At 40.5% G+C, this 17731-nt stretch overlaps 26 non-coding genes and 3 pseudogenes across 26 annotated transcripts; all 29 read right to left on the bottom strand.

Moving 5' to 3' along the window:
- Window positions 1-541: 541 nt before the first annotated feature.
- Window positions 542-660, bottom strand: LOC123733957 (5S ribosomal RNA). The gene has a single exon (XR_006764300.2). It is a non-coding gene; the product is annotated as a 5S ribosomal RNA (ribosomal RNA).
- Window positions 661-1069: 409 nt separating this feature from the next.
- LOC123733989 (5S ribosomal RNA) lies at window positions 1070-1188 on the bottom strand. Its single transcript, XR_006764332.1, has one exon. It is a non-coding gene; the product is annotated as a 5S ribosomal RNA (ribosomal RNA).
- Window positions 1189-1327: 139 nt separating this feature from the next.
- Window positions 1328-1446, bottom strand: LOC123733990 (5S ribosomal RNA). The gene has a single exon (XR_006764333.2). It is a non-coding gene; the product is annotated as a 5S ribosomal RNA (ribosomal RNA).
- A 409-nt stretch (window positions 1447-1855) lies between these two features.
- On the bottom strand, window positions 1856-1974 carry LOC123733991 (5S ribosomal RNA). Its single transcript, XR_006764334.2, has one exon. It is a non-coding gene; the product is annotated as a 5S ribosomal RNA (ribosomal RNA).
- A 139-nt stretch (window positions 1975-2113) lies between these two features.
- On the bottom strand, window positions 2114-2232 carry LOC123733992 (5S ribosomal RNA). The gene has a single exon (XR_006764335.1). It is a non-coding gene; the product is annotated as a 5S ribosomal RNA (ribosomal RNA).
- A 409-nt stretch (window positions 2233-2641) lies between these two features.
- On the bottom strand, window positions 2642-2760 carry LOC123734071 (5S ribosomal RNA). The gene has a single exon (XR_014394444.1). It is a non-coding gene; the product is annotated as a 5S ribosomal RNA (ribosomal RNA).
- A 139-nt stretch (window positions 2761-2899) lies between these two features.
- LOC123733993 (uncharacterized) lies at window positions 2900-3008 on the bottom strand (annotated as a pseudogene).
- Window positions 3009-3417: 409 nt separating this feature from the next.
- On the bottom strand, window positions 3418-3536 carry LOC123733994 (5S ribosomal RNA). Its single transcript, XR_006764337.1, has one exon. It is a non-coding gene; the product is annotated as a 5S ribosomal RNA (ribosomal RNA).
- Window positions 3537-3675: 139 nt separating this feature from the next.
- On the bottom strand, window positions 3676-3794 carry LOC123733995 (5S ribosomal RNA). Its single transcript, XR_006764338.2, has one exon. It is a non-coding gene; the product is annotated as a 5S ribosomal RNA (ribosomal RNA).
- Window positions 3795-4203: 409 nt separating this feature from the next.
- Window positions 4204-4322, bottom strand: LOC123733967 (5S ribosomal RNA). Its single transcript, XR_006764310.2, has one exon. It is a non-coding gene; the product is annotated as a 5S ribosomal RNA (ribosomal RNA).
- Window positions 4323-4461: 139 nt separating this feature from the next.
- LOC123733996 (5S ribosomal RNA) lies at window positions 4462-4580 on the bottom strand. Its single transcript, XR_006764339.1, has one exon. It is a non-coding gene; the product is annotated as a 5S ribosomal RNA (ribosomal RNA).
- A 6285-nt stretch (window positions 4581-10865) lies between these two features.
- LOC145857598 (5S ribosomal RNA) lies at window positions 10866-10984 on the bottom strand. The gene has a single exon (XR_014378497.1). It is a non-coding gene; the product is annotated as a 5S ribosomal RNA (ribosomal RNA).
- Window positions 10985-11393: 409 nt separating this feature from the next.
- On the bottom strand, window positions 11394-11512 carry LOC145857062 (5S ribosomal RNA). The gene has a single exon (XR_014377953.1). It is a non-coding gene; the product is annotated as a 5S ribosomal RNA (ribosomal RNA).
- A 139-nt stretch (window positions 11513-11651) lies between these two features.
- Window positions 11652-11770, bottom strand: LOC145850800 (5S ribosomal RNA). The gene has a single exon (XR_014372648.1). It is a non-coding gene; the product is annotated as a 5S ribosomal RNA (ribosomal RNA).
- A 409-nt stretch (window positions 11771-12179) lies between these two features.
- Window positions 12180-12298, bottom strand: LOC145884596 (5S ribosomal RNA). The gene has a single exon (XR_014396174.1). It is a non-coding gene; the product is annotated as a 5S ribosomal RNA (ribosomal RNA).
- A 139-nt stretch (window positions 12299-12437) lies between these two features.
- On the bottom strand, window positions 12438-12556 carry LOC145857061 (5S ribosomal RNA). Its single transcript, XR_014377952.1, has one exon. It is a non-coding gene; the product is annotated as a 5S ribosomal RNA (ribosomal RNA).
- A 409-nt stretch (window positions 12557-12965) lies between these two features.
- Window positions 12966-13084, bottom strand: LOC145882863 (5S ribosomal RNA). The gene has a single exon (XR_014394433.1). It is a non-coding gene; the product is annotated as a 5S ribosomal RNA (ribosomal RNA).
- A 139-nt stretch (window positions 13085-13223) lies between these two features.
- LOC145853448 (uncharacterized) lies at window positions 13224-13332 on the bottom strand (annotated as a pseudogene).
- Window positions 13333-13741: 409 nt separating this feature from the next.
- LOC145857060 (5S ribosomal RNA) lies at window positions 13742-13860 on the bottom strand. Its single transcript, XR_014377951.1, has one exon. It is a non-coding gene; the product is annotated as a 5S ribosomal RNA (ribosomal RNA).
- A 139-nt stretch (window positions 13861-13999) lies between these two features.
- On the bottom strand, window positions 14000-14118 carry LOC145850799 (5S ribosomal RNA). The gene has a single exon (XR_014372647.1). It is a non-coding gene; the product is annotated as a 5S ribosomal RNA (ribosomal RNA).
- Window positions 14119-14527: 409 nt separating this feature from the next.
- Window positions 14528-14646, bottom strand: LOC145884595 (5S ribosomal RNA). Its single transcript, XR_014396173.1, has one exon. It is a non-coding gene; the product is annotated as a 5S ribosomal RNA (ribosomal RNA).
- Window positions 14647-14785: 139 nt separating this feature from the next.
- LOC145857059 (5S ribosomal RNA) lies at window positions 14786-14904 on the bottom strand. The gene has a single exon (XR_014377950.1). It is a non-coding gene; the product is annotated as a 5S ribosomal RNA (ribosomal RNA).
- A 409-nt stretch (window positions 14905-15313) lies between these two features.
- On the bottom strand, window positions 15314-15432 carry LOC145857058 (5S ribosomal RNA). The gene has a single exon (XR_014377949.1). It is a non-coding gene; the product is annotated as a 5S ribosomal RNA (ribosomal RNA).
- A 139-nt stretch (window positions 15433-15571) lies between these two features.
- Window positions 15572-15680, bottom strand: LOC145853447 (uncharacterized; annotated as a pseudogene).
- A 409-nt stretch (window positions 15681-16089) lies between these two features.
- Window positions 16090-16208, bottom strand: LOC145857057 (5S ribosomal RNA). The gene has a single exon (XR_014377948.1). It is a non-coding gene; the product is annotated as a 5S ribosomal RNA (ribosomal RNA).
- Window positions 16209-16347: 139 nt separating this feature from the next.
- On the bottom strand, window positions 16348-16466 carry LOC145881843 (5S ribosomal RNA). Its single transcript, XR_014393412.1, has one exon. It is a non-coding gene; the product is annotated as a 5S ribosomal RNA (ribosomal RNA).
- Window positions 16467-16605: 139 nt separating this feature from the next.
- Window positions 16606-16724, bottom strand: LOC145881841 (5S ribosomal RNA). The gene has a single exon (XR_014393410.1). It is a non-coding gene; the product is annotated as a 5S ribosomal RNA (ribosomal RNA).
- Window positions 16725-17133: 409 nt separating this feature from the next.
- LOC145857056 (5S ribosomal RNA) lies at window positions 17134-17252 on the bottom strand. Its single transcript, XR_014377947.1, has one exon. It is a non-coding gene; the product is annotated as a 5S ribosomal RNA (ribosomal RNA).
- Window positions 17253-17391: 139 nt separating this feature from the next.
- On the bottom strand, window positions 17392-17510 carry LOC145857055 (5S ribosomal RNA). The gene has a single exon (XR_014377946.1). It is a non-coding gene; the product is annotated as a 5S ribosomal RNA (ribosomal RNA).
- Window positions 17511-17731: the final 221 nt, after the last annotated feature.

Below are 17731 nucleotides of genomic sequence, written 5' to 3'. Positions count from 1 at the left end.
CGTAGTAATTCCATCGTCGTCACCTTTTCTTCTCCCACCAACTCAATTGCCACCGTGTATTCTTTTCCATATTTCATTCCTCCTTTTTCGTTTTCCTTCCGTTGCGCATTTTCGTTGTCCTTGTCCATTCCGTTTGTCGTTGCCATGTTGTCCGTCATTGTAAATCAAAAATGAGAGCGAAAAAACCTCCCCCAGGCAGCAAAACTGCAGGGGGGGAAAACTAAACAAAACTAAAAACTATCCAAATGAAAAAACAATAAATTATATTGCAAAATCCAAAAAGGAAACGAAAATAGCTCTCGAGCAAACACTCTCAAGCAAACACTCACAGCTCAATTACTCGCACCTGTCGTCACTTCTCCAATCAAGGATTAGCGCCCCCAGGCTGGTATGGCCGTAAGCGAGAAACAATCTCTTGCTACAACATATATAGTCAAAGTGAGTCTGATAAAACAGACATTTAGTCAATTCATCATTAAATGCTTAATACAAGGCAGTGTTGCTGATGAAATAGTGCAAGAGCACACCCTCGTGGACAAAATGCTTACAGCACCTGGTATTCCCAGGCGGTCTCCCATCCAAGTACTACCCAGGCCCGACCCTGCTTAGCTTCCGAGATCAGACGAGATCGGGCGTACCCAGGCTGGTATGGCCGTAAGCGAGAAACAATCTCTTGCTACAACATATATAGTCAAAGTGAGTGTGATAAACAGACATTGCATTTTCACCAATTAGATAAGCAGCTTGAACTTTGTGTCACTGAAAAAGTAGAAGATATTACAAACACTGTTCCCATCACTTTTTAGCACAGGTAGTTGGATAAAATACAAACTTTATTTCCTTTCATCATTTGAACAGGGCAAAGGAGCACAAAGCACACACAAGCTGCATTCAGCAACAATATTCTTGTTTGTCTTATAAATACAAGGCAGATGCTAATTGAAAACACAAGGAAATTTGATCCTATTAAAAAGGCAGGAAGCTGCATTTAGTCAATTCATCATTAAATGCTTACTACAAAGCAGTGTTGCTGATGAAATACTGCAGGGGCACACCCTCGTGGACAAAATGCTTACAGCACCTGGTATTCCCAGGCGGTCTCCCATCCAAGTACTAACCAGGCCCGACCCTGCTTAGCTTCCGAGATCAGACGAGATCGGGCGTACCCAGGCTGGTATGGCCGTAAGCGAGAAACAATCTCTTGCTACAACATATATAGTCAAAGTGAGTCTGATAAAACAGACATTTAGTCAATTCATCATTAAATGCTTAATACAAGGCAGTGTTGCTGATGAAATAGTGCAAGAGCACACCCTCGTGGACAAAATGCTTACAGCACCTGGTATTCCCAGGCTGTCTCCCATCCAAGTACTAACCAGGCCCGACCCTGCTTAGCTTCCGAGATCAGACGAGATCGGGGGTACCCAGGCTGGTATGGCCGTAAGCGAGAAACAATCTCTTGCTACAACATATATAGTCAAAGTGAGTGTGATAAACAGACATTGCATTTTCACCAATTAGATAAGCAGCTTGAACTTTGTGTCACTGAAAAAGTAGAAGAAATTACAAACACTGTTCCCATCACTTTTTAGCACAGGTAGTTGGATAAAATACAAACTTTATTTCCTTTCATCATTTGAACAGGGCAAAGGAGCACAAAGCACACACAAGCTGCATTCAGCAACAATATTCTTGTTTGTCTTATAAATACAAGGCAGATGCTAATTGAAAACACAAGGAAATTTGATCCTATTAAAAAGGCAGGAAGCTGCATTTAGTCAATTCATCATTAAATGCTTACTACAAGGCAGTGTTGCTGATGAAATAGTGCAGGGGCACACCCTCGTGGACAAAATTCTTACAGCACCTGGTATTCCCAGGCGGTCTCCCATCCAAGTACTAACCAGGCCCGACCCTGCTTAGCTTCCGAGATCAGACGAGATCGGGCGTACCCAGGCTGGTATGGCCGTAAGCGAGAAACAATCTCTTGCTACAACATATATAGTCAAAGTGAGTCTGATAAAACAGACATTTAGTCAATTCATCATTAAATGCTTAATACAAGGCAGTGTTGCTGATGAAATAGTGCAAGAGCACACCCTCGTGGACAAAATGCTTACAGCACCTGGTATTCCCAGGCGGTCTCCCATCCAAGTACTAACCAGGCCCGACCCTGCTTAGCTTCCGAGATCAGACGAGATCGGGCGTACCCAGGCTGGTATGGCCGTAAGCTAGAAACAATCTCTTGCTACAACATATATAGTCAAAGTGAGGGTGATAAACAGACATTGCATTTTCACCAATTAGATAAGCAGCTTGAACTTTGTGTCACTGAAAAAGTAGAAGAAATTACAAACACTGTTCCCATCACTTTTTACCACAGGTAGTTGGATAAAATACAAACTTTATTTCCTTTCATCATTTGAACAGGGCAAAGGAGCACAAAGCACACACAAGCTGCATTCAGCAACAATATTCTTGTTTGTCTTATAAATACAAGGCAGATGCTAATTGAAAACACAAGGAAATTTGATCCTATTAAAAAGGCAGGAAGCTGCATTTAGTCAATTCATCATTAAATGCTTACTACAAGGCAGTGTTGCTGATGAAATAGTGCAGGGGCACACCCTCGTGGACAAAATGCTTACAGCACCTGGTATTCCCAGGTGGTCTCCCATCCAAGTACTAACCAGGCCCGACCCTGCTTAGCTTCCGAGATCAGACGAGATCGGGCGTACCCAGGCTGGTATGGCCGTAAGCGAGAAACAATCTCTTGCTACAACATATATAGTCAAAGTGAGTCTGATAAAACAGACATTTAGTCAATTCATCATTAAATGCTTAATACAAGGCAGTGTTGCTGATGAAATAGTGCAAGAGCACACCCTCGTGGACAAAATGCTTACAGCACCTGGTATTCCCAGGCGGTCTCCCATCCAAGTACTAACCAGGCCCGACCCTGCTTAGCTTCCGAGATCAGACGTACCCAGGCTGGTATGGCCGTAAGCGAGAAACAATCTCTTGCTACAACATATATAGTCAAAGTGAGTGTGATAAACAGACATTGCATTTTCACCAATTAGATAAGCAGCTTGAACTTTGTGTCACTGAAAAAGTAGAAGATATTACAAACACTGTTCCCATCACTTTTTAGCACAGGTAGTTGGATAAAATACAAACTTTATTTCCTTTCATCATTTGAACAGGGCAAAGGAGCACAAAGCACACACAAGCTGCATTCAGCAACAATATTCTTGTTTGTCTTATAAATACAAGGCAGATGCTAATTGAAAACACAAGGAAATTTGATCCTATTAAAAAGGCAGGAAGCCGCATTTAGTCAATTCATCATTAAATGCTTACTACAAAGCAGTGTTGCTGATGAAATAGTGCAGGGGCACACCCTCGTGGACAAAATGCTTACAGCACCTGGTATTCCCAGGCGGTCTCCCATCCAAGTACTAACCAGGCCCGACCCTGCTTAGCTTCCGAGATCAGACGAGATCGGGCGTACCCAGGCTGGTATGGCCGTAAGCGAGAAACAATCTCTTGCTACAACATATATAGTCAAAGTGAGTCTGATAAAACAGACATTTAGTCAATTCATCATTAAATGCTTAATACAAGGCAGTGTTGCTGATGAAATAGTGCAAGAGCACACCCTCGTGGACAAAATGCTTACAGCACCTGGTATTCCCAGGCTGTCTCCCATCCAAGTACTAACCAGGCCCGACCCTGCTTAGCTTCCGAGATCAGACGAGATCGGGGGTACCCAGGCTGGTATGGCCGTAAGCGAGAAACAATCTCTTGCTACAACATATATAGTCAAAGTGAGTGTGATAAACAGACATTGCATTTTCACCAATTAGATAAGCAGCTTGAACTTTGTGTCACTGAAAAAGTAGAAGAAATTACAAACACTGTTCCCATCACTTTTTAGCACAGGTAGTTGGATAAAATACAAACTTTATTTCCTTTCATCATTTGAACAGGGCAAAGGAGCACAAAGCACACACAAGCTGCATTCAGCAACAATATTCTTGTTTGTCTTATAAATACAAGGCAGATGCTAATTGAAAACACAAGGAAATTTGATCCTATTAAAAAGGCAGGAAGCTGCATTTAGTCAATTCATCATTAAATGCTTACTACAAGGCAGTGTTGCTGATGAAATAGTGCAGGGGCACACCCTCGTGGACAAAATTCTTACAGCACCTGGTATTCCCAGGCGGTCTCCCATCCAAGTACTAACCAGGCCCGACCCTGCTTAGCTTCCGAGATCAGACGAGATCGGGCGTACCCAGGCTGGTATGGCCGTAAGCGAGAAACAATCTCTTGCTACAACATATATAGTCAAAGTGAGTCTGATAAAACAGACATTTAGTCAATTCATCATTAAATGCTTAATACAAGGCAGTGTTGCTGATGAAATAGTGCAAGAGCACACCCTCGTGGACAAAATGCTTACAGCACCTGGTATTCCCAGGCGGTCTCCCATCCAAGTACTAACCAGGCCCGACCCTGCTTAGCTTCCGAGATCAGACGAGATCGGGCGTACCCAGGCTGGTATGGCCGTAAGCGAGAAACAATCTCTTGCTACAACATATATAGTCAAAGTGAGTGTGATAAACAGACATTGCATTTTCACCAATTAGATAAGCAGCTTGAACTTTGTGTCACTGAAAAAGTAGAAGAAATTACAAACACTGTTCCCATCACTTTTTAGCACAGGTAGTTGGATAAAATACAAACTTTATTTCCTTTCATCATTTGAACAGGGCAAAGGAGCACAAAGCACACACAAGCTGCATTCAGCAACAATATTCTTGTTTGTCTTATAAATACAAGGCAGATGCTAATTGAAAACACAAGGAAATTTGATCCTATTAAAAAGGCAGGAAGCTGCATTTAGTCAATTCATCATTAAATGCTTACTACAAGGCAGTGTTGCTGATGAAATAGTGCAGGGGCACACCCTCGTGGACAAAATGCTTACAGCACCTGGTATTCCCAGGTGGTCTCCCATCCAAGTACTAACCAGGCCCGACCCTGCTTAGCTTCCGAGATCAGACGAGATCGGGCGTACCTTTTTTTTTTTTATCTTTTATTATGAAAAAACACATAATATTTACAATATTCAAACAATAATAATAAAAAAGGATGAACAATTCATCCTTTTACAAAATCAAAAAAGAAAAGAAAATAAAACCAATTAAAATAAACACAATCATCCACTAAAACCAATTAATAATTAAAAACAAGTTTTCCATTTTGATCAATTTCGATAAAAGTGCTCCCCCACACAAACAGTTTTTCAAAATTACATCCTCCATATTTATATATTAGTTCAATATCTTTCTCTAAAATACTTTTAAATAAAACCTCCACACTCACAATTTTCCCTTCATAATGTCCTAAATTCCTTCTTTGTCTTACAGCGTATCTAGCATGGCTAAGAACAAAATTCATCAAATTAATATTAAAAACTTTGCTTTTTCCATTTATACCAAATAGAAACAACCTCCTCCACTCAACCCCATTTACAATATCTTCTCCCCAATGTTGTTCTAAAAGCCCCTTTATAAACTCATGAAACCCTTGTAATCTACTACATTCAATAAAAAAGTGCATAAAATTTTCCGCCTCCGTACCACAAATATCACATTCTCTTTTAATGTCTCTATTTATTTGATGTAAAACCACGTTCGTAAAAATCCTATTATGTTTCAATTTAAAATCATTATCTTCACATTCTATAGAATTATATTTTACATTGACATTCTTCCATATTGATTTTACATCTATATTTACAAATACCCTAGACCACACTTTTTCTGAAGCAGGAGCTTTTATCTCTCTTAAAATACATTTTTCATAAATCTTTTTAACTTTCAAACCTGATAAAACATGTTTCTCCCCATTACTTTCATAATATAAAACCGGTAAACCCTTAGCTCTCTCAACCACCTCTGTATTTATTAAAAGCACCCATTCTTCAGGAATACACCCTAAAATTCTCTTATACATATTATCTACTGTAGTTTTGCTCATTTCATCTTCCACTTCACAAACATTATCATAAATCGCTTGTACAGGAAGAAAACCTGGAATGACCTCGTATAAAATATCCCCAATCTGTCTCATCCCAGCCCTCATAAAATATTTACAAAACAACATCTTATTATTATATTGTATCTTGGGATTTAAGAAAATTGGCTGATTTAAAATATTGTCTAAAATGGTACACTCATAATAAATATTTGGTAAAAACTCCCCCCAAGCCTCAAACACTTCTCTATAAAACAATGGTATATTAGCTAACATTTCTTTTCTCATACACATTAATAAACCATTTTCCCCCATCCTCCCAACCTCCTGCAAATACTCTTTAAAAAATCTTTTCCATCCATAATCTAGTTCACCATATAAATATTTTCGTACCATTTTAACTCTAATTGCTTTTTTCCTCACATTTAAATCTACCAACTTCAAACCCCCCTCCTCATAACCTGCAATCAAAGTTTTAAAAGAAATTTTCGCTCCTTTCCCATCCCATAAAAAATCAACTAAAATCGTATTCATTTCAGATAAAACCCATTCTGGTACATCTAAAACGTTCATTACATGAATAAAAATTGACATCAGCAAGGAATTTACAACAATTACTTTCCCTTTTAATTTCAAAGCCCTCCCCCTCCACATATTTACCACCTTCCTAACTTTGTTTATAACCCCACTCCATGTCAGATCCCTAGCTTCTTGTTCCTTCACCCCTAAAAACACACCTAACACCTTAAAATAATCATTTACCACCTTAAAAGGAAAAATCCCCTCATTATTCTTCCCAACATACATTATTACTGACTTCTCCATATTCACTTTTGCTCCTGAGGCTTTCTCATATACTTTAAAACACTCCATCACCCTTTTAACACTACCCTCATCTCTAACTGTTATTGTTGTATCGTCTGCATATTGATGAATTAAACTAAAACCTCCTTGCGGAGTCTCTACACAATTTATAAAAAGATCTTTTTTAAGGTATGCCGCTAAGGGTTCTACCGATAAAACAAACAATAAAGCTGATAAAGGGCACCCCTGTCTCACTGATCTCTCAAGAATAAAAGAATCTGTTAAAACCCCATTACATTTAACCCTACTTTTAGCCTTTCTATATAATAATTTTATCCATCTTATAATTCCATTTCCAAACCCATACTTTTCCAGTACCCTAAACATAAAATCATGTTCCACCCTGTCAAAAGCTTTATTAAAATCTATACTTAAAACAATCCCCCCCATCTTGTCGTTATTCATTTTATTTATCACATCTCTAAGTGTAGTTATGGTATCTGCTATATCTCTTCCAGGCACACTATAATTTTGTGTAGGTGCTATAATATCATTTAAAACCATCTTCATCCTATTTGCCAGTATCTTAGCTAAAATCTTATAATCTGAGTTTAATAAACTAATTGGCCTATAATTTTCTAATTTCAATTTACTCCCCTTATTTTTATATAAAATCGATATCAGCCCTGTCACCATGGAATCTAAAACAGTATTATTGTCTTCCATATATTGATATACTTCTAATAAAATAGGTGCTAAAATACTTTCATACATTTTATAAAACTCTGCAATTAGTCCATCCACTCCAGGACTTTTATTTATTTGTAAACCCTTAATTGCATCTTTCACTTCATCCATTGTTATCTCCCTATCACACATTTGCTTATCCTCAACACCAATTTGCACATCCACACTACTTAAAATCTCTTTTACACACCCCTCATCCACCTCCCCTTTCTTAAATAAATCCTTATAAAAATTCTGTACTGTTTCTAATATCTCAACATAATCATTTACCACTTCACCCTTTACATTTTCAATCTCACTAATATATGATTTCGTCTGTTTAGTTTTCTCTAAACCAAGAAAAAACGACGTACATTTCTCCCCTTCTAAAACATATTTTGCCCTACTTCTTATAATTGCACCCTTACACTTATCTATTTCACATTTGCTCAATTTTTCTTTTAAATCTAAAAACTTTTCAATAGTATAATCAGGATCACTATCACATTTCTTCATTTCTTCATTCAATTTTGTTCTTAAATAATTTTCTGCTCTTGTCATCCTACTCCTCTTCTTCCTTGCATATCTAATACTAAAAACTTTTATTTTTTCTTTAACATTTTCCCACCACTTGCACTTATCATTCCCTTTTTGCTTATCCTCCATTTCATGTTCTATCAAAGATTTAAGTTGTTTCCCGTATTCCTCATCACCTAGATACCCTGCATTCATACACCATATTCCCCCCCCTTTCCTTTCCTTATCTAACCCCACCGAAAATGTTAACCCAGCATGATCACTAAAAGTTGTAAAAATATATTTAATATCCTTCATAAAATTCCTTGACCCTTCATTTACTAAAACCAAATCTATCCGTGTCTGTTTCAATTCCCCTAAAACCACCTGCCTTCTAGAAAATTCTCTCTTATTAGGATTCTCCTCCCTCCATATATCAATTAAATTGTTTTCAACCATCATCTTCCTTAAAACCCCCCTAGATACGTCACTTCTAAAAATAGCTCCCCTTGTCATATCTAGTCTATCCATTTTTACATTAAAATCCCCAACTAAAATACAGTTTCCCTTGCACCATTTCGCTAATTCTAAAAATAAATTCCTTCTCTCTATTTCATTATTCGGCGCATAAATATTTATAATCCTAAAAACCCTACTCATATATTCAAAATCTAAAATTAAAATCCTCCCATTATTATCATTATATATCTTCTTCACATTTTCTACTACATCCTTCCTTATTAAAATTGCAACCCCACATGAATTCCCCCTACCATTGTTTACATAAATAAAATCCCTCCATATTTTCTGAACTTCTAAAACACACATATTATCCCAGTGCGTCTCTTGAATACATAAAATATCAGAATTCTTTATGTGTACTATTCTATTAAATTTTCCTATTGTTCTCAACCCATTCGCATTTATCGACATTATTGTTACCATACTAATAAATAATAAAATTATAAAATATAATTTCATTATCCTCTACCTTTTATCCAGTTTCTTTCCTCTTCCACCCTTTCTCTCCCCCCCCTCCGCTGCTTTCCTCTTCCTGTATCCTCCTCTCATTCTTTCAAACTTTTCCCCATCATCCGAGTCCGATATCTCCTCCAAGTCCATTTCATCCAGCCAACTTTTCTTCTTTACACCCTCGTCCGTTGTGCTCCCCGTGTTCATCGCCGATTCTGGAATGCTCGTTGTGCTCCCCGCGTTCATCGCCGATTCTGGAATGTTCGTTGTGCTCCCCATGTTCTCCGCCGTTTCTGGAATGTTCATCTCCGTCTCTCGTGTAGTCGTCGTTGTGTTCCCCGTGTTCATACCCGTCTCCGTTATTGTCAATAAACTTAAAACCCTCTCCATTTCTTCACCCCCCGAGGTACTTGTTTGTGCTGTGCTTTCCCCCAAAACCCGTGAGTCCCCCGTGCTTCCCCCCAGTCCACTTCCCCTCTCCTCCTGAAAACTCCATCTTCTTATTTCCGAATCCATACTGCTCCCAATTTCATTAATCTTCTGGTCTTCCTTCTTCTCCCTTCTTCCTTCCTCCGTCTCTCCACCTTCCACCACATCCTCTCCTCCATCTTCTTCTCCTTCTTGCGACGATACAACTGCTTCCTCGAATAGTACTTGACTCCCCTCTCCCGTCATAACTTCTCCACAGTTGCACTCCGCCAATCTCTTTCTGCATCTTCCACAAACATTCCTTTCCTTCTCTCCGACACACTCTCTCGCATAATGGCCTTGATTGCCGCACTTGAAACACTTGAATTCAGGGCAATCTTTAACTATGTGCCCCGGTTGTATGCACAATCGACAAACTCTGACCTGCTTGTCATGGATCACCCTAAAGTATTCAGCTCCCTCCAGCGTCTCAATTTTTGTGGAATATGGCAATGATGTGACTTTTTCCGTAAATTTAACTTTACAGAACCTTGTTCCGTCAACCACCTCCGTTCCAGGCCAAACTCTCCTCCTTATCTCCGATACGGCCGTTACTCCCCAGCTTCTCAACTTGTCCAGTATAACTTTATCTTCTATATATACCGGTAGATTCATAAAAGACACCACCAATTCATTAATATTCACATCTCTCGCCAGTATCTTGTTGTCCTTTATCCGTATACCGTCCATTAGCCGTTCTTTACCTTTTCCGTTTCTCATCGTAATTTCATATTTCTTATCTCCTTTCATTCGGCATCCCACCACCTCTCCACACGTCTCCTTAATTGCTCGTAGTAATTCCATCGTCGTCACCTTTTCTTCTCCCACCAACTCAATTGCCACCGTGTATTCTTTTCCATATTTCATTCCTCCTTTTTCGTTTTCCTTCCGTTGCGCATTTTCGTTGTCCTTGTCCATTCCGTTTGTCGTTGCCATGTTGTCCGTCATTGTAAATCAAAAATGAGAGCGAAAAAACCTCCCCCAGGCAGCAAAACTGCAGGGGGGGAAAACTAAACAAAACTAAAAACTATCCAAATGAAAAAACAATAAATTATATTGCAAAATCCAAAAAGGAAACGAAAATAGCTCTCGAGCAAACACTCTCAAGCAAACACTCACAGCTCAATTACTCGCACCTGTCGTCACTTCTCCAATCAAGGATTAGCGCCCCCAGGCTGGTATGGCCGTAAGCGAGAAACAATCTCTTGCTACAACATATATAGTCAAAGTGAGTCTGATAAAACAGACATTTAGTCAATTCATCATTAAATGCTTAATACAAGGCAGTGTTGCTGATGAAATAGTGCAAGAGCACACCCTCGTGGACAAAATGCTTACAGCACCTGGTATTCCCAGGCGGTCTCCCATCCAAGTACTACCCAGGCCCGACCCTGCTTAGCTTCCGAGATCAGACGAGATCGGGCGTACCCAGGCTGGTATGGCCGTAAGCGAGAAACAATCTCTTGCTACAACATATATAGTCAAAGTGAGTGTGATAAACAGACATTGCATTTTCACCAATTAGATAAGCAGCTTGAACTTTGTGTCACTGAAAAAGTAGAAGATATTACAAACACTGTTCCCATCACTTTTTAGCACAGGTAGTTGGATAAAATACAAACTTTATTTCCTTTCATCATTTGAACAGGGCAAAGGAGCACAAAGCACACACAAGCTGCATTCAGCAACAATATTCTTGTTTGTCTTATAAATACAAGGCAGATGCTAATTGAAAACACAAGGAAATTTGATCCTATTAAAAAGGCAGGAAGCTGCATTTAGTCAATTCATCATTAAATGCTTACTACAAAGCAGTGTTGCTGATGAAATACTGCAGGGGCACACCCTCGTGGACAAAATGCTTACAGCACCTGGTATTCCCAGGCGGTCTCCCATCCAAGTACTAACCAGGCCCGACCCTGCTTAGCTTCCGAGATCAGACGAGATCGGGCGTACCCAGGCTGGTATGGCCGTAAGCGAGAAACAATCTCTTGCTACAACATATATAGTCAAAGTGAGTCTGATAAAACAGACATTTAGTCAATTCATCATTAAATGCTTAATACAAGGCAGTGTTGCTGATGAAATAGTGCAAGAGCACACCCTCGTGGACAAAATGCTTACAGCACCTGGTATTCCCAGGCTGTCTCCCATCCAAGTACTAACCAGGCCCGACCCTGCTTAGCTTCCGAGATCAGACGAGATCGGGGGTACCCAGGCTGGTATGGCCGTAAGCGAGAAACAATCTCTTGCTACAACATATATAGTCAAAGTGAGTGTGATAAACAGACATTGCATTTTCACCAATTAGATAAGCAGCTTGAACTTTGTGTCACTGAAAAAGTAGAAGAAATTACAAACACTGTTCCCATCACTTTTTAGCACAGGTAGTTGGATAAAATACAAACTTTATTTCCTTTCATCATTTGAACAGGGCAAAGGAGCACAAAGCACACACAAGCTGCATTCAGCAACAATATTCTTGTTTGTCTTATAAATACAAGGCAGATGCTAATTGAAAACACAAGGAAATTTGATCCTATTAAAAAGGCAGGAAGCTGCATTTAGTCAATTCATCATTAAATGCTTACTACAAGGCAGTGTTGCTGATGAAATAGTGCAGGGGCACACCCTCGTGGACAAAATTCTTACAGCACCTGGTATTCCCAGGCGGTCTCCCATCCAAGTACTAACCAGGCCCGACCCTGCTTAGCTTCCGAGATCAGACGAGATCGGGCGTACCCAGGCTGGTATGGCCGTAAGCGAGAAACAATCTCTTGCTACAACATATATAGTCAAAGTGAGTCTGATAAAACAGACATTTAGTCAATTCATCATTAAATGCTTAATACAAGGCAGTGTTGCTGATGAAATAGTGCAAGAGCACACCCTCGTGGACAAAATGCTTACAGCACCTGGTATTCCCAGGCGGTCTCCCATCCAAGTACTAACCAGGCCCGACCCTGCTTAGCTTCCGAGATCAGACGAGATCGGGCGTACCCAGGCTGGTATGGCCGTAAGCTAGAAACAATCTCTTGCTACAACATATATAGTCAAAGTGAGGGTGATAAACAGACATTGCATTTTCACCAATTAGATAAGCAGCTTGAACTTTGTGTCACTGAAAAAGTAGAAGAAATTACAAACACTGTTCCCATCACTTTTTACCACAGGTAGTTGGATAAAATACAAACTTTATTTCCTTTCATCATTTGAACAGGGCAAAGGAGCACAAAGCACACACAAGCTGCATTCAGCAACAATATTCTTGTTTGTCTTATAAATACAAGGCAGATGCTAATTGAAAACACAAGGAAATTTGATCCTATTAAAAAGGCAGGAAGCTGCATTTAGTCAATTCATCATTAAATGCTTACTACAAGGCAGTGTTGCTGATGAAATAGTGCAGGGGCACACCCTCGTGGACAAAATGCTTACAGCACCTGGTATTCCCAGGTGGTCTCCCATCCAAGTACTAACCAGGCCCGACCCTGCTTAGCTTCCGAGATCAGACGAGATCGGGCGTACCCAGGCTGGTATGGCCGTAAGCGAGAAACAATCTCTTGCTACAACATATATAGTCAAAGTGAGTCTGATAAAACAGACATTTAGTCAATTCATCATTAAATGCTTAATACAAGGCAGTGTTGCTGATGAAATAGTGCAAGAGCACACCCTCGTGGACAAAATGCTTACAGCACCTGGTATTCCCAGGCGGTCTCCCATCCAAGTACTAACCAGGCCCGACCCTGCTTAGCTTCCGAGATCAGACGTACCCAGGCTGGTATGGCCGTAAGCGAGAAACAATCTCTTGCTACAACATATATAGTCAAAGTGAGTGTGATAAACAGACATTGCATTTTCACCAATTAGATAAGCAGCTTGAACTTTGTGTCACTGAAAAAGTAGAAGATATTACAAACACTGTTCCCATCACTTTTTAGCACAGGTAGTTGGATAAAATACAAACTTTATTTCCTTTCATCATTTGAACAGGGCAAAGGAGCACAAAGCACACACAAGCTGCATTCAGCAACAATATTCTTGTTTGTCTTATAAATACAAGGCAGATGCTAATTGAAAACACAAGGAAATTTGATCCTATTAAAAAGGCAGGAAGCCGCATTTAGTCAATTCATCATTAAATGCTTACTACAAAGCAGTGTTGCTGATGAAATAGTGCAGGGGCACACCCTCGTGGACAAAATGCTTACAGCACCTGGTATTCCCAGGCGGTCTCCCATCCAAGTACTAACCAGGCCCGACCCTGCTTAGCTTCCGAGATCAGACGAGATCGGGCGTACCCAGGCTGGTATGGCCGTAAGCGAGAAACAATCTCTTGCTACAACATATATAGTCAAAGTGAGTCTGATAAAACAGACATTTAGTCAATTCATCATTAAATGCTTAATACAAGGCAGTGTTGCTGATGAAATAGTGCAAGAGCACACCCTCGTGGACAAAATGCTTACAGCACCTGGTATTCCCAGGCTGTCTCCCATCCAAGTACTAACCAGGCCCGACCCTGCTTAGCTTCCGAGATCAGACGAGATCGGGGGTACCCAGGCTGGTATGGCCGTAAGCGAGAAACAATCTCTTGCTACAACATATATAGTCAAAGTGAGTGTGATAAACAGACATTGCATTTTCACCAATTAGATAAGCAGCTTGAACTTTGTGTCACTGAAAAAGTAGAAGAAATTACAAACACTGTTCCCATCACTTTTTAGCACAGGTAGTTGGATAAAATACAAACTTTATTTCCTTTCATCATTTGAACAGGGCAAAGGAGCACAAAGCACACACAAGCTGCATTCAGCAACAATATTCTTGTTTGTCTTATAAATACAAGGCAGATGCTAATTGAAAACACAAGGAAATTTGATCCTATTAAAAAGGCAGGAAGCTGCATTTAGTCAATTCATCATTAAATGCTTACTACAAGGCAGTGTTGCTGATGAAATAGTGCAGGGGCACACCCTCGTGGACAAAATTCTTACAGCACCTGGTATTCCCAGGCGGTCTCCCATCCAAGTACTAACCAGGCCCGACCCTGCTTAGCTTCCGAGATCAGACGAGATCGGGCGTACCCAGGCTGGTATGGCCGTAAGCGAGAAACAATCTCTTGCTACAACATATATAGTCAAAGTGAGTCTGATAAAACAGACATTTAGTCAATTCATCATTAAATGCTTAATACAAGGCAGTGTTGCTGATGAAATAGTGCAAGAGCACACCCTCGTGGACAAAATGCTTACAGCACCTGGTATTCCCAGGCGGTCTCCCATCCAAGTACTAACCAGGCCCGACCCTGCTTAGCTTCCGAGATCAGACGAGATCGGGCGTACCCAGGCTGGTATGGCCGTAAGCTAGAAACAATCTCTTGCTACAACATATATAGTCAAAGTGAGGGTGATAAACAGACATTGCATTTTCACCAATTAGATAAGCAGCTTGAACTTTGTGTCACTGAAAAAGTAGAAGAAATTACAAACACTGTTCCCATCACTTTTTAGCACAGGTAGTTGGATAAAATACAAACTTTATTTCCTTTCATCATTTGAACAGGGCAAAGGAGCACAAAGCACACACAAGCTGCATTCAGCAACAATATTCTTGTTTGTCTTATAAATACAAGGCAGATGCTAATTGAAAACACAAGGAAATTTGATCCTATTAAAAAGGCAGGAAGCTGCATTTAGTCAATTCATCATTAAATGCTTACTACAAGGCAGTGTTGCTGATGAAATAGTGCAGGGGCACACCCTCGTGGACAAAATGCTTACAGCACCTGGTATTCCCAGGCGGTCTCCCATCCAAGTACTAACCAGGCCCGACCCTGCTTAGCTTCCGAGATCAGACGAGATCGGGCGTACCCAGGCTGGTATGGCCGTAAGCGAGAAACAATCTCTTGCTACAACATATATAGTCAAAGTGAGTCTGATAAAACAGACATTTAGTCAATTCATCATTAAATGCTTAATACAAGGCAGTGTTGCTGATGAAATAGTGCAAGAGCACACCCTCGTGGACAAAATGCTTACAGCACCTGGTATTCCCAGGCGGTCTCCCATCCAAGTACTAACCAGGCCCGACCCTGCTTAGCTTCCGAGATCAGACGTACCCAGGCTGGTATGGCCGTAAGCGAGAAACAATCTCTTGCTACAACATATATAGTCAAAGTGAGTGTGATAAACAGACATTGCATTTTCACCAATTAGATAAGCAGCTTGAACTTTGTGTCACTGAAAAAGTAGAAGAAATTACAAACACTGTTCCCATCACTTTTTAGCACAGGTAGTTGGATAAAATACAAACTTTATTTCCTTTCATCATTTGAACAGGGCAAAGGAGCACAAAGCACACACAAGCTGCATTCAGCAACAATATTCTTGTTTGTCTTATAAATACAAGGCAGATGCTAATTGAAAATACAAGGAAATTTGATCCTATTAAAAAGGCAGGAAGCTGCATTTAGTCAATTCATCATTAAATGCTTACTACAAGGCAGTGTTGCTGATGAAATAGTGCAGGGGCACACCCTCGTGGACAAAATGCTTACAGCACCTGGTATTCCCAGGCGGTCTCCCATCCAAGTACTAACCAGGCCCGACCCTGCTTAGCTTCCGAGATCAGACGAGATCGGGCGTACCCAGGCTGGTATGGCCGTAAGCGAGAAACAATCTCTTGCTACAACATATATAGTCAAAGTGAGTCTGATAAAACAGACATTTAGTCAATTCATCATTAAATGCTTAATACAAGGCAGTGTTGCTGATGAAATAGTGCAAGAGCACACCCTCGTGGACAAAATGCTTACAGCACCTGGTATTCCCAGGCGGTCTCCCATCCAAGTACTAACCAGGCCCGACCCTGCTTAGCTTCCGAGATCAGACGAGATCGGGGGTACCCAGGCTGGTATGGCCGTAAGCGAGAAACAATCTCTTGCTACAACATATATAGTCAAAGTGAGTCTGATAAAACAGACATTTAGTCAATTCATCATTAAATGCTTAATACAAGGCAGTGTTGCTGATGAAATAGTGCAAGAGCACACCCTCGTGGACAAAATGCTTACAGCACCTGGTATTCCCAGGCGGTCTCCCATCCAAGTACTAACCAGGCCCGACCCTGCTTAGCTTCCGAGATCAGACGAGATCGGGGGTACCCAGGCTGGTATGGCCGTAAGCGAGAAACAATCTCTTGCTACAACATATATAGTCAAAGTGAGTGTGATAAACAGACATTGCATTTTCACCAATTAGATAAGCAGCTTGAACTTTGTGTCACTGAAAAAGTAGAAGAAATTACAAACACTGTTCCCATCACTTTTTAGCACAGGTAGTTGGATAAAATACAAACTTTATTTCCTTTCATCATTTGAACAGGGCAAAGGAGCACAAAGCACACACAAGCTGCATTCAGCAACAATATTCTTGTTTGTCTTATAAATACAAGGCAGATGCTAATTGAAAACACAAGGAAATTTGATCCTATTAAAAAGGCAGGAAGCTGCATTTAGTCAATTCATCATTAAATGCTTACTACAAGGCAGTGTTGCTGATGAAATAGTGCAGGGGCACACCCTCGTGGACAAAATGCTTACAGCACCTGGTATTCCCAGGCGGTCTCCCATCCAAGTACTAACCAGGCCCGACCCTGCTTAGCTTCCGAGATCAGACGAGATCGGGCGTACCCAGGCTGGTATGGCCGTAAGCGAGAAACAATCTCTTGCTACAACATATATAGTCAAAGTGAGTCTGATAAAACAGACATTTAGTCAATTCATCATTAAATGCTTAATACAAGGCAGTGTTGCTGATGAAATAGTGCAAGAGCACACCCTCGTGGACAAAATGCTTACAGCACCTGGTATTCCCAGGCGGTCTCCCATCCAAGTACTAACCAGGCCCGACCCTGCTTAGCTTCCGAGATCAGACGAGATCGGGCGTACCCAGGCTGGTATGGCCGTAAGCGAGAAACAATCTCTTGCTACAACATATATAGTCAAAGTGAGGGTGATAAACAGACATTGCATTTTCACCAATTAGATAAGCAGCTTGAACTTTGTGTCACTGAAAAAGTAGAAGAAATTACAAACACTGTTCCCATCACTTTTTACCACAGGTAGTTGGATAAAATACAAACTTTATTTCCTTTCATCATTTGAACAGGGCAAAGGAGCACAAAGCACACA

This window comes from Salmo salar, chromosome 08 (genome assembly GCF_965601325.2).
Source record: "Salmo salar chromosome 08, fSalSal1, whole genome shotgun sequence".
Lineage (NCBI taxonomy): Eukaryota > Metazoa > Chordata > Actinopteri > Salmoniformes > Salmonidae > Salmo > Salmo salar.
The sequence above is the reverse complement of the archived record's forward strand: the minus strand, read 5'-3'. Positions and strand labels throughout refer to the sequence as shown.